A 12425-nucleotide genomic window follows, 5' to 3' on the forward strand; every position below is an offset into this window, starting at 1 on the left:
GTCAGACAGGCAGGAGGCAAGTAGCAGAGTCGGGGACAAACCAGGGTCAGAAGCCAGACTCGAGGGTCCCCAGCAAGGCAAGGTCTGAAGCAGCAGCAGGCAGGCTATATCAGTGTTCAAACAGCTCCCTAGAATGGCTTCCTGGTTTATATACTGGCATGAGCCAATCACTAGGCTGCAGAGAGCCGCCACTCAGGACCTGCTGGGCTGTACTTTTTGCAGCATCTAGCTTCACAGGGTCCTCCAGCCTAAGCTTCCAGGGGTGATGCAGAAGCGTCAGCAGCCCCAAACTGCCCATTGTCCAAGTTCTAGTCCTGCAGACTCTTACAGAAACAGAGGCAGGGTGTGGGAAGGGAAGCCGCAGCATGACAGCCAGTGTGTCTAAATCCCAAAGGATTAGATTGGAGTCCAGGGTCAATGACTCGCTAGGCTGGGCATGAGAGATCCTGACTGACAGCATCCCATTGTCTGACTCTTTGCTGGGGGAAAAAATTATCTCACTCAGCTCTACGCTCAGTGAGAGCCTTTGCCGGGACGCTGTCTGGCCAGCACTGACGCGGTCTGACAAGCTTTGTGGGAAAACACTAGTATCCCAGCATGCAGCTGCTCAGCTCCTTCGCAGACTCTCATGAGGGGAGAGCTCAGAAGAATCATAGAATATCAGGGTTGGAAGGGACCTTAGGAGGTCATCTAGTCCAAACCCCTGCTCAAAGCAGGACCAATCCCCAGACAGATTTTTTGCCCCACATCCCTAAATGGCCCCCTCAAGGATTGAACTCACAACCCTGGGTTTAGCAGGCCAATGCTCAAACCACTGAGCTATCCCTCCCATCATGAGAGAGACAATCTCATGGGGAATGCTGCTGGGATTTTCAAAAGTGACTCATGATGTTAGGTGCTCAACTTGACACACCTTCGCAGGCCTGGATTGCCAGCGCAGGGTTGCCTGGTGCTGTCTGGCAAACCGTAAGTTGAGCACCTAAAAACAGAGGCGCCCGAGTCACTTCTGAAACTCCTGGCTGTGGGTCTTCAAAGGGTGTCATTTGATAATGAGGTGTGCGGGGCAGTCCATGCATTGGAGCAATGTCAGCCATTTTGTTAAATTAACATGATCACCCATAATGCACTGCCCTTTTTAGCCCTAGTATCCCAGAATCCATCTCTCTGAGTGCTGGATGCTGCCGGCCATGTCCCTGACAATTCTCGCTCAAGCAAGCTGCACTAGAAAGGCAGCTGCTCTCTTTTCTGGGTTTTCCATGGCTGTGGCACCCACAGGCCTGTTGTGCCAATGGGGGTCATTGTGCCATGGGGGGTCATTGTGCCGTGCTAAGCATGACAGGGCCACAACTTTGCAGGACCTCATGAGGAAACTTGCACAGCTCCTGGCTCTTGGGAACTGATCAGCCTCACCTAAGCAATGCTTTTAGATGCAGTTCCAGTAACCTGCTGAATCAGCATGACAGGGATTAATGCAAAGCAGCTCATTGTTCTGCTAATGCCTGAAGCTGCTAGTTCTGGCAGGCTATTAATTCAAAGAACCCCCAGATGACTCATAACCTCAAGGATGTCTACGCGGCTTCACTGGCTCTGGCCGTGAGGCTCAGACCACCCACAGGAAATGTCTGTAGAGTCCCCTGTATGGCTTTGCAATTGACTCGGACTTGTTATGTGAGACGTTAGAGGAAATTTTCCTGAGAGTAAAGCAAAATTGATGCTGCTGTGAGAGTCCAACAAAAAGCAGGATTCAAGTGGAGATTAGAGACAGCCTTCAGAAGACCACTAGTCACCCAAAGTCTTCACTAACCATCAGCTCAGATTTCGCACGTGCTTTCACCACGTTGTGCCAAGTTATCACTACACGTGCTGAACCCAGTCACGGGCTGGAGCCACAGCCCTGTCATCTGTGCTCACCCTTCTTCCTAAAGGGCGTTCCTGGGGCTAGATTGAGGCCTAGTGAGGAGCAAGCCTGTCAAAAGTGGTGCATATTGCATGCATGGTCATAAATTAACAACAGGATATTACAACTACGGAGCCAGCTTCTCCGTAAAGCGACTGAAGTCACTCTGGATTAACAGTTGTGGTGGCACTTTGTGCAGACTTTGGGGTGGAGAAATGAAGAAAGACGTAACAACTGTGTCTCCAAACTGCAGTGCCAGGCAGATAGTGCAGTGAGCATTACTATTCGGGGGATGTTGTTAATACACAGCAGTGGCTTTATTGAAAGCAAACACAATGTGCCCTGGGGAGCTGTGTCTGACAGCATGGCATTTTGGTTTCTCCCTGTCTATTGTAGCCCGCAGTCTGCCACAGTTTATGCTCCCTGCAGGTGGTTTTGTAAGGTCACACCTCATCCTCATGGGATGGAGACTGCCATGTTGGCACCTCCAACATCAATCTCTGCTGAGACAGCCCCATCCCTAGGCTGAAGAGTAAGGAAGACTGGAGACTGCGCTTGCTGAAGGAGCTGTGCATGCGCACACATACAAACATCCCCATCACTGGGTGCTGGTCTCCATGGAGACCCCTTTGAAACATAAACACACCCATCAGATTTCCCCTGGCAAAAGAAATGGCTTTTTGATGAGATTTCATAGTGTCTGGGAAGTTGGCCCTGACTCAGGAAATCTGTTTGTTATTTCAATCCCTCCAACTAGCTGCTGGGAAAAAACAGCTTTTGTGTCTGTTGTTTTGTCACTGAATTCCTCCTAGTTCCCTTTATGTCCATTACATATCGCTTAAGCCCTGTAGATTTAGATTTCACGGCTGTGGACTTTGCTGCAAATGCAACAGCTTGAGCTCTGCACTCCAGCATGTTCTTTTCATTAAGAAATTACTTCTGAATGTCCTCCTTGAGAAAAAAGGCCTTAGAAAGGAGAGGCGAGTGGAAGCAGTGCAAAGTTGGTCAAGAAAGGAAACGCCACGTTCACAACAAGTTTCAAAATTGTTTCCAGTGTGCAGGTTGGAAAATGGATAATTGGACCAGATTGCAAAATGGCGCTTCCCCCCTGTGGAAAATGTTGAGGTGGCAGCAAAAAAATAAATAAAATCAAAAAAAGTATTTTGGCCATCAGCAGAAAATATTTTGATCTGGAAACTCTGCTGCAGTGCATCATGATCCCATTTTCTTCTATGGGAGAAACTTGCTGGTCAGCCTACATCTCCCATGATGCATCATGATCAGCCTTTTTGCAGGGTGTATTGTGGCAGTCACTGTGTTGCGGTGCATCATGGGAGGTGTAGTCTAGGAAGCACAAACCATACAGTGCTCCCCCTCTCCAGTCCAAATGCAACAAGGAAACTCAGAGGTGGCGAGCATCAGCTAAAGCCTGGGAAGAGCTGAGGAAGGGAATTGGGCCACAGAGGAAGGCAGACCAAATGGAAAGGGTGCTAGGCTGGGACTTGAGACAGCCAGCTTCAAGTCCCTGCTCTGCACAGGCTCCCTCTGTGACCCTACGCAAGTCACTTGGGCTCTGTGTGCCTCAGTTCCCATCTGTACAATGGGACTAGCAGCACTGCCGTGCCCTACAAGAGGATAAATATGTACATTAAAAGATGACAGGTTCCGAAACTATAGTAATGGTGGATCTAAGTACCTTACGGAGATGGCAATATCTAAAGACATCAAGACATCTAGATAGACGTATGTGTAGTGCTGGGGAGGAGATGGTGGTCACAAAACTGGGTCATTGGGGAACAAAGTGGCAGATGAAATTCAGTGTTGATAAATGCAAACTAATGCACATTGGAAAACATAATCCCACCTATATGTATAAAATGATGGGGTCTAAATTAGTTGTTACCACTCAAGAAAGAGATCTTGGAGTCATTACGGATAGTTCTCTGAAAATATCCACTCAATGTTCAGCGGCAGTCAAAAAAGTGAACAGAATGTTGGGAATCATTAAGGAAGGGATAGATAATAAGACAGAAAATATCATATTGCCTCTATATAAATCCATGGTACGCCCACATCTTGAATACTGCGTGCAAATGTGGTCGGCCCATCTCAAAAAAGATATATTGGAATTAGAAAAGATTCAGAAAAGGGCAACAAAAATTATTAGGGCTATGGAACAGCTTCCATATGAGGTGTGATTAATAAGACTGGGACTTTTCATTTTGGAAAAGAGATGACTAAGGGGGGATAGGATAGATGTCTATAAAATCATGACTGGTGTGGAGAAAGTAAATAAGGAAGTGTTGTTTACTCCTTCTCATAACACCACAAGAACTAGGGGTCACCAAATGAAATTAATAGGCAACAGATTTAAAACAAACAAAAGGACGTATTTCTTCACACCACACACAGTCAACCTGTGGAACTCCTTGCCAGAGGATGTTGTGAAGGCCAAGACTATAACAGGGTTCCAAAAAGAACTAGATAAATTCATGGAGGATAGGTCCATCAATGACTATTAGCAGGATGGGCAGGGATGGTGCCCCTAGCCTCTGTTTCCCAGAAGCTGGGAATGGACGACAGGGGATGGATCACTTGATGATTACCTATTCTATTTATTCTCTCTGGGACACCTGGCATTGGCCACTGTCGGAAGACAGGATACTGGACTAGATGGACCTTTGGTCTGACCCAGTATGGCTGCTTTTATGTTCTTATGAGGTTGGGGAAGAGGGACCTTATGCTGCTGGGAGGCCCATAGGGGTGGAGCCTTTGTCCCTCCCCACCAATTGACAATGACTACTGAGCAATAGCCATGTTCCTGGGGTCTCACCGATCCTGTTGTTGCTGGGGAGAGGTGTGCATGTACGTGTGTGTCTACAGAGATTTCCAAGTCAGGCCTTGGTGGGTCAGGATTAAAGTCATCCCAAAGCCCTGACCAGTATGTGGGTATCACCCTGCATGGGTTGGGTAGAATCATAGAATATCAGGGTTGGAAGGGACCTCAGGAGGTCATCTAGTCCAATCCCCTGCTCAAAGCAGGACCAATCCCCAACTAAATCATCCCAGCCAGGGCTTTGTCAAGCCTGACCGTAAAAACCTCTAAGGAAGGAGATTCCACCACCTCCCTAGGTAACACATTCCAGTGCTTCACCACCCTCCTAGTGAAAAAGTTTTTCCTAATATCCAACCTCCCCCACCGCAACTTCAGACCATTGCTCCTTGTTCTGTCATCTGCTACCACTGAGAACAACCTAGCTCCATCCTCTTTGGAATCCCCCTTCAGGTAGTTGAAGGCTGCTATCAAATCCCCCCTCACTCTTCTTTTCTGCAGACTAAATAATCCCAATTCCCTCAGCCACTCCTCATAACTCATGTGCTCCAGCCCCCTAATCATTTTTGTTGCCCTCCGCTGGACTCTTTCCAATTTTTCCACATCCTTCTTCTAGTGTGGAGCCCAAAACTGGACACAGTACTCCAGATGAGGCCTCACCAATGTTGAATAAAGGGGAACGATCACGTTCCTTGATCTGCTGACAATGCCCCTACTTATACAGCCCAAAATGCCATTAGCCTTCTTGGCAACAAGGGCACACTGTTGACTCACAGCCAGCTTCTCGTCCACTGTAACCCCTAGGTCCTTTTCTGCAGAACTGCTGCCTAGCCATTCGGTCCCAAGTCTGTAGCAGTGAATGGGATTCTTCCATCCTAAGTGCAGGACTCTGCACTTGTCCTTGTTGAACCTCATCAGGTTTCTTTTGGCCCAATCCTCTAATTTGTCTAGGTCCCTCTGTATCCTATCCCTACCCTCCAGCGTATCTACCACTCCTCCCACTTTAGTGTCATCTGCAAACTTGCTGAGGGTGCAGTCCACGCCATCCTCCAGATCATTAATGAAGATGTTGAACAAAACCAGCCCCAGGACCGACACTTGGGGCACTCGGCTTGATATCGGCTGCCAACTAGACATCGACCCGTTGATCACTAGCCATTGAGCCCGACGATCTCGCCAGCTTTCTATCCACCATATAGTCCATTCATCCAGCCCATACTTTTTTAACTTGCTGGCAAGAATACTGTGGGAGACCGTATCAAAAGCTTTGCTAAAGTCAAGGAGTAACAAGTCCATTGCTTTCCCCTCATCCACAGAGCCAGTTATCTTATCATAGAAGGCAATTAGGTTAGTCAGGCATGACTTGCCCTTGGTGAATCCATGCTGACTGTTCCTGATCACTTTCCTCTCCTCTACGTGCTTCAAAATTGATTCCTTGAGGACCTGCTCCATGATTTTTCCAGGGACTGAGGTGAGGCTGACTGGCTTGTAGTTCCCCAGATCCTCCTCCTCCCCTTTTTTCCCTTTTGGGTAGGCCCAACAGAGATAAGATGAGACAACTCACCTGCTCCTTGATGCCCACAGAGGGCAGAGGTGGCCTTCGGCACTGGTAAATGCTAAGCAAACGCCTGCCATACAGAGGAGGTAACACGCACTGGTGCTTTAGCTGCTCCAGAGGTTCTCCCTGGCCGAGCTGAGCTCCCTCCAGTCTAAGCCACACCATGCCCAACTCTCTCCTGCCGTGTTGCTTGGGCGACCATTTGCCCCTGGGCAAAGTGCTGTGGCATCCTGCCACACCAAAATGGCAGAGTTTCACACCCACTCAGCACTGAGGCAGGCAGCAAACATACTGCGGGGCAGAGACGCAGAGGGCCCATGCCTGAAAGCAACGCTATGGGGCTCTAGCTTGGGCTGAAAATAAAGTGGCAGCAGCTGTGCAGAGGTGCAGTCCCACATGCTGCAAGCTGTCTGGCCAAGTCTTCTCATCACACCGTTTGATGCTGCTGTAAAGCCACTGATCACAGTGAATCCTGATGGCCCCAGGTGCACAGGCATGGCAAATATCAGGTGCTAGGTGTGCAGTACAGCCGCAGGGTCCTCGGCTGCATGCCCAGTCCACTACATATCTTTGGATCTCTCCATAGCGTGGATAGATAAGGTACGATTGGTGGTACCGACACACGCTCACTTCGCTGAACCCACTGGGCCAATCCAAGCATGAGCACAGTCTCTTCCAAGGAGCAGCAGGCATGACTGACCCTAGCACAAGTTCCCATAGTCACTGCTCGGCTTGGCAGCATTAAGAGTTTGCTAATTAGCAGCACCGCATAGTTCCCAGAGTCTAAGCTCCTCCGGGGAATAGTGTTGATGTCTGAAGCTGGGTGTTGGCAGTAGCTGATGTATCTCAGCAGTAAAAATGCAGCTGCTAGGGACAAGCGGCTGGCCAGAGAGCTCTGCTCCTCCTGCAATTCACTCTAGCGCTGCTGTGTCCAGTCTCCATTTCATGCCGGACTCTGGAACAGCATTTTCAGTTTGCTCTGGCTGTACAACAGTCCTCTAAGGAGGACTTGGTTTTGTGTTGCTGTTAATAGAACAGAATAAAGTGGGAATACATGAATTTGCTGTACATGCAGGTAGGGCCTCATCAACGGCCCATTGCCAGAGAGTGGGCTGCTGTTGGAGCGCCTGAGCCATCACGTTACCACATTCACTAAGCAGTGGCACTTGCTAATGTGATGCCACCCACCGTGCACAGAAGGTCAGTGTCCCACAGGGAACAACCACACCGCAGCGCTCCAAACCTTGCTCAGGAAACTGATGTAGTCATGGGGAATCTGTGCCTTTAAGGGCTGAGCTGCCCCGCCAGAGCGGCTGGATGAGGCAGTGTTAAAGCTCTTGTTGAGCACAACCAGTTAGACCCAAACACACAGTAAAATAAAGCTCTGGCAAGTGCGGTAAGCAAGGAGTGAGCTCTGAACACCACAGCCCAGACCGTGCTGGTGAAGGGAGTGGCACTGAGCTGGCACTGGTCTGGGAACTTCACAGAGCAGAGTGGCTGAGCCAAGAACCCTCATTGCCTGCCTGGCCCCAGTCACACTAAAGAGATGGTGCCAGGGAGAGGAGCAATCGGGCGAAAACTCAGACCTGAGAGGGTCTGACGGGGAGGTGCAGCCACCAGGAGCTTGTCCCAGCAGCAACAGAGACTTTTAGCTGAAACAAAGCAATGGCCCCGGCAGCCCCTTCCCACTGAAAGGCCCCAGGATGATGGGGAGCATGGATTCCTACCACAGCAGTGGCCACCAGCCACTCTCCCTTTATTGTATTTGTTTAAGTTGCGCCCAGCTCACAATTCCCTCTTAGCTAAGACCCTGCCCTGCCTCTCACACACCCCCAACTGGAGGCAAAGAAAGTGGAGCTCAGTGAATTCTCTTTGTGCTCCACTAAAGCCCTTCAGCTAAGAATTCAGCCTGGAATGGCCCTGGCGCGCCCTTGGCCATTCCTGACCCTCCCGAGGAGGCCCAGGTTGCTGTAACGTTGGGCTCATCCTTGCAACAGCTCCAAGGGAAGGCAGGACCCCAGTGCTAGCCGTGCCCTCTTAGCTTTGCCCCAGTTCATGTCCCAGTTCCTGGGCATCCAGCAGAGGTGCCCACACAGCCAGCTCTGCAGCTTCATGGTGGGCTACACCAAAGCCAGGCTATCTTCATCCACACCCATGCGGGCTGGGGGAAACAGCAGCAATGAAAGGCAGGTGCAGGGCATCCAGAGAGACTGGAGCTGCCCCTGAGCCAGACGCTGAGGCCTGTCCCATTGCAGGAACCCACCCATCACACACCGTTTGGCTGCAGTAAGTTGGTTCTCAGCGCCAGGCACAGCCAGAAGCAGCGACCGGGACTCAATAGCTCTGCACATGGCAAGAACACGATTGCCAAGAGTTAAAGGTGCAGTATATCCCAGAGCATGCCCAAGCAGGCACATAACCATCGCCATAACCAGGGCCGGCTCCAGGCACCAGCCGAGCAAGCTGGTGCTTGGGGCGGCAGCTTGTAGGAGGCAGCATTCTGCCCAATCCTAGGGCGGCACGGCCACTTTTTGTTGTTGTTGTTGTTCCGCTCCGGCTGCCCTGTAGGGGGCAGTGACATGGAGGACGGGAGCACCCTGCAGCAAGCCAGGAAGGGCAGCCCGCGTCCTTCCCTCCCAGCCGACCGGAGTGGTGCGGAGCCCTCCCAGCAGGGGGCACGGCGGGAGGGGCCGCATGGCAGTGCCCGCTGAAGCCCTGGCCGCCCCCCTTCTCTCTCTCCCCCCGCTCCCTCCCCCTGCTAGCCGGGGCACATCTACAGGGCAGGGAGTCCCCCTGCACCCTGGCTCCAGCCATGCCGCAGGTTTTTTGTTTTGCTTTGTTGTTCTGCTTGGGGCAGCCAGAAAGCCAGAGCCAGCCCTGGCCATAACACAGAGACAGCCAGTGCTGGAGGGCTCTCCCCTGACATCCATCAGGCAGCAGCACTGCCCTCGACACTCACTGCCCGCCACCCTAGAGAGTGCCCTTCCGTTCCAGCTTCTTCAGTACAGCAATGCAATACCATCCAGCTGTGTAGTGCCCTGATCCCCTGGCTGGCTGCTTGGCCAATAGCGTGGCGAGAGCTACAGGACAGAGAAGGGCTATGAGGATGACTGGAGGAATGGAGAACCTACCTTATGACAGGGGACTCAGAGCTTGGCTAATCAAATGAAGGCTGAGGGGAGTTAGGATTGCTCTCTATAACTACAGCAGAGGGATAAATAACTCCTCTCCCTCCCTGATGTTTAAATGAAGGGCCAGTGTTGGCACAAGAACAGATGGCTATAACCTGGCCCTCGAGAAGTGTTGGCTTGAAATTAGATGACAGTTTCTAACCATCAGAGGAGTGAAGTTCTGGAACATTCTCCCCAGGGGAGTAGTGGGGGCAAAACTAACTTCTTTTAAGACTCAGCTTGATAAGTTTATGGAGAGGATGGTGTGATGAGATTGCCAACAATGGCATATGGCCCAGCCATGTCTGCTAAAGGCAACTATCTCCAATGGCTGGGGAGGGACACTAGATGGAGGAGGGCTTTGAGCTACTAGACAGAATTCTAGTTTTTGGCTGGTGGGTGTTGCCCACATGTTCCGGGTCTGATTGCCATATTTGGGGTGAGGAAGGAATTTTCCCGAGGTCAGACTGGCAGAGACCCTGGGGGGTTTTCACCTTCCTCGGCAGCATGGGGCACAGGTCACTTGCTGATTTGAACTAAAGTAAATGGTTGAGTGTCTGTAACTTGAAGTCTTTAAATCAAAATTTGAGGCCATCACTAACTCAGCCAGAAGCTAGGGGTCTATTACAGGAGGGGGTGGATGAGGTTCTGTGGCCTGCAATGTGCAGGTCAGACTAGATGATCATGATGGTCCCTTCTGGCCTATGAGCCATGGGTGCTGGGTGACTGCTGGTTCATGTTCAAAGGGCCGTCTTCAGGCCTGCACACCAACAGCAAAACCCTTGCTCGCTCCACCGGTGCTACTTAGCGCCCATTTCCACACACATTCTGTTGCTGGGCACTCCATTCGGGGGCAGGAGGGGGCAGTTTTGGCTCAGCCCACATGGCCCTTTCAGCAGTGAGCTAACTGAGTGGCCTGTGATGGCAAGGCTGAGAAACAGGGGAAGCTCTAGGTTAGCTAGAGTCTGGCCCACTCAGCACTTTTCCATTAACCCCTGCTCCTTCCAGGTGCCTCCAAGGGCTTGACTGCCCAGAGCAGTGCAGGGACAGAGAGGCGAGCAAGAAGCTCTCTCACCCCAGCTGCACAGGAGTCACTAGCCAAGTCCCTACCTGTACCTGCCTCTCCCCAGGAATCCTGGCTCCACAGAGAGTGAGACAATGGCTGGGCCACGAGCAAAGCACGTCCCACTCACCGTACCATGCACAAGGAGCAATGCTGGGAACTGCTAGGCTGGGCTGCTCCACATCACCCCCACCTGTAGGGCTGAGGCTTAGCCACCATACTCCAGCCCCAAGCCTCAGCCAGGCTATTTGGGCCGGGGGTTAATGTTGGGGTGCAGCTGGGTTCTGGGTCATTTCCTTTACAAAGCTGTCAGGCGAGCGGCTCCTGAAGCAGGGGCCTGTCCCTTAGGTAGCATTGCTCATCCTCCCTGGAGCCAACTCTCAGCACTTGGGGTTTTCTTTTTCCACTCACGCTGGGCTCTATGCACCTTACACCGAGCAGCTTACAGCAGGCTGGGGAAGTTCTTCTCAGCAAGAGACTGCTTCCATTGCAGAGCCGCCGCCCCCATCCCCACAAAGCCCCCCATTGCTGCCCTCTTTGTGTACTGCTGTGGCCCAACTCCCTAATACATTCTGGCTGCTCCAGGAGCACAGCGGTCGCTCTTTGCGAGAGCACAATGCCGTAGAGAGAGAGCACCTTACGAGGCTGCTTCTCTGTGTCCATGGCAAACAAGGGGAGGACGGAGCTGGCACAGTGAAACCCACAGGGGTTTGCCACTGGCTCGGGAATGGGCAAGGCCCCTGCAGGCCCTAGGGAGAAGAGCAGGTCTATGCCCCGGCCTGCCAGATCCACCCAGGGGAATGAATTTCAAAGGGCCTCCGTAGAGGTTTTGGGATGCCCCTTTGGAGAGCTCAGGAAATAAGTGAAAGCGACTTAGCAGAATGTGGGCAGGGCGTTTGTTCCAGGGATCCTCTCCCTGACCAGGATCCAGAAGGGGGAAATGCCCATAGCCAGGCGCTGGGCACTCAGGCAGGGGGGTTTCAGACCTCACTGCTTGGCTAGTACAGCACCTGGCACTGCTCTGCTCCAGGTGTCAGTCACACTCCATCCCTTCCCTAGCATCTCCCAGGATGCTTCTTTGATCTGAAGCCCCATGTACCCTACTGGGGCAGCATCTGAGTAGACAGTAAAGCCCCACAGCGACAGAAAGGTGGGGGCTGGAGGTAGACAACAGGCCAGCGTGACAGAGATTTAAGACTGCTTCCCATGTACTGAGCTGAAATGATGCAGAGAATGAGAAGCAGCTAAGGGACAATTCTTGCATATTCCACCTCCAAATGGACACTTCCAGCAGAAACCCCGCTGTACAACATGGGCCCTTCATGTATCACCCCCATCCAGACAGCGATGTGCTGAGACAGTTGGCTCTATTGAGCTTCTACTGACGGTGCTCCAGGCAAGATACCAGGGAGAGCAGGATCTGTGAAGGGGGTAGAACCCCAGGACTCCTGGTTTTAAAAAAAAAAAAAAAAAAAATCACATGCCCTGACCTGTGTGATGCCAGAAACTCTCCAGAACCCATGTAACTTGTCAGGCCTCCTTTGCATTATGCTAGCATCATGGGTCCAACTGAAATTAACAACCCATTGTGCTAGGCATTGCACAGACACCATGTGACAGTCCCTGTCCTCAAGAGCATTTCTAAACAGACATGAGAAAGGATGGGAAGGGGAAACTGAGGCACGAGGTCAGGCACAAGGTCACCCAGCTGGGAAGCAGCAGAGCCAGGAATAAACCCCCAGTCTGAGATATTGCCTCTCCATCACAAAGCAGCTGAGACAGGTACAGTGCCTCTACTTGTCTGCTTTTCCAGGTCACCCCAGGGGAGCAAAGGGTCCTAACTCATCAGAGCTGGATATGTGATAAACCTGGGTGACAGACAGCAAGGACCACATCCCCCACAT

This window comes from Trachemys scripta, chromosome 8 (genome assembly GCF_013100865.1).
Source record: "Trachemys scripta elegans isolate TJP31775 chromosome 8, CAS_Tse_1.0, whole genome shotgun sequence".
NCBI classification, from domain to species: Eukaryota; Metazoa; Chordata; order Testudines; family Emydidae; genus Trachemys; species Trachemys scripta.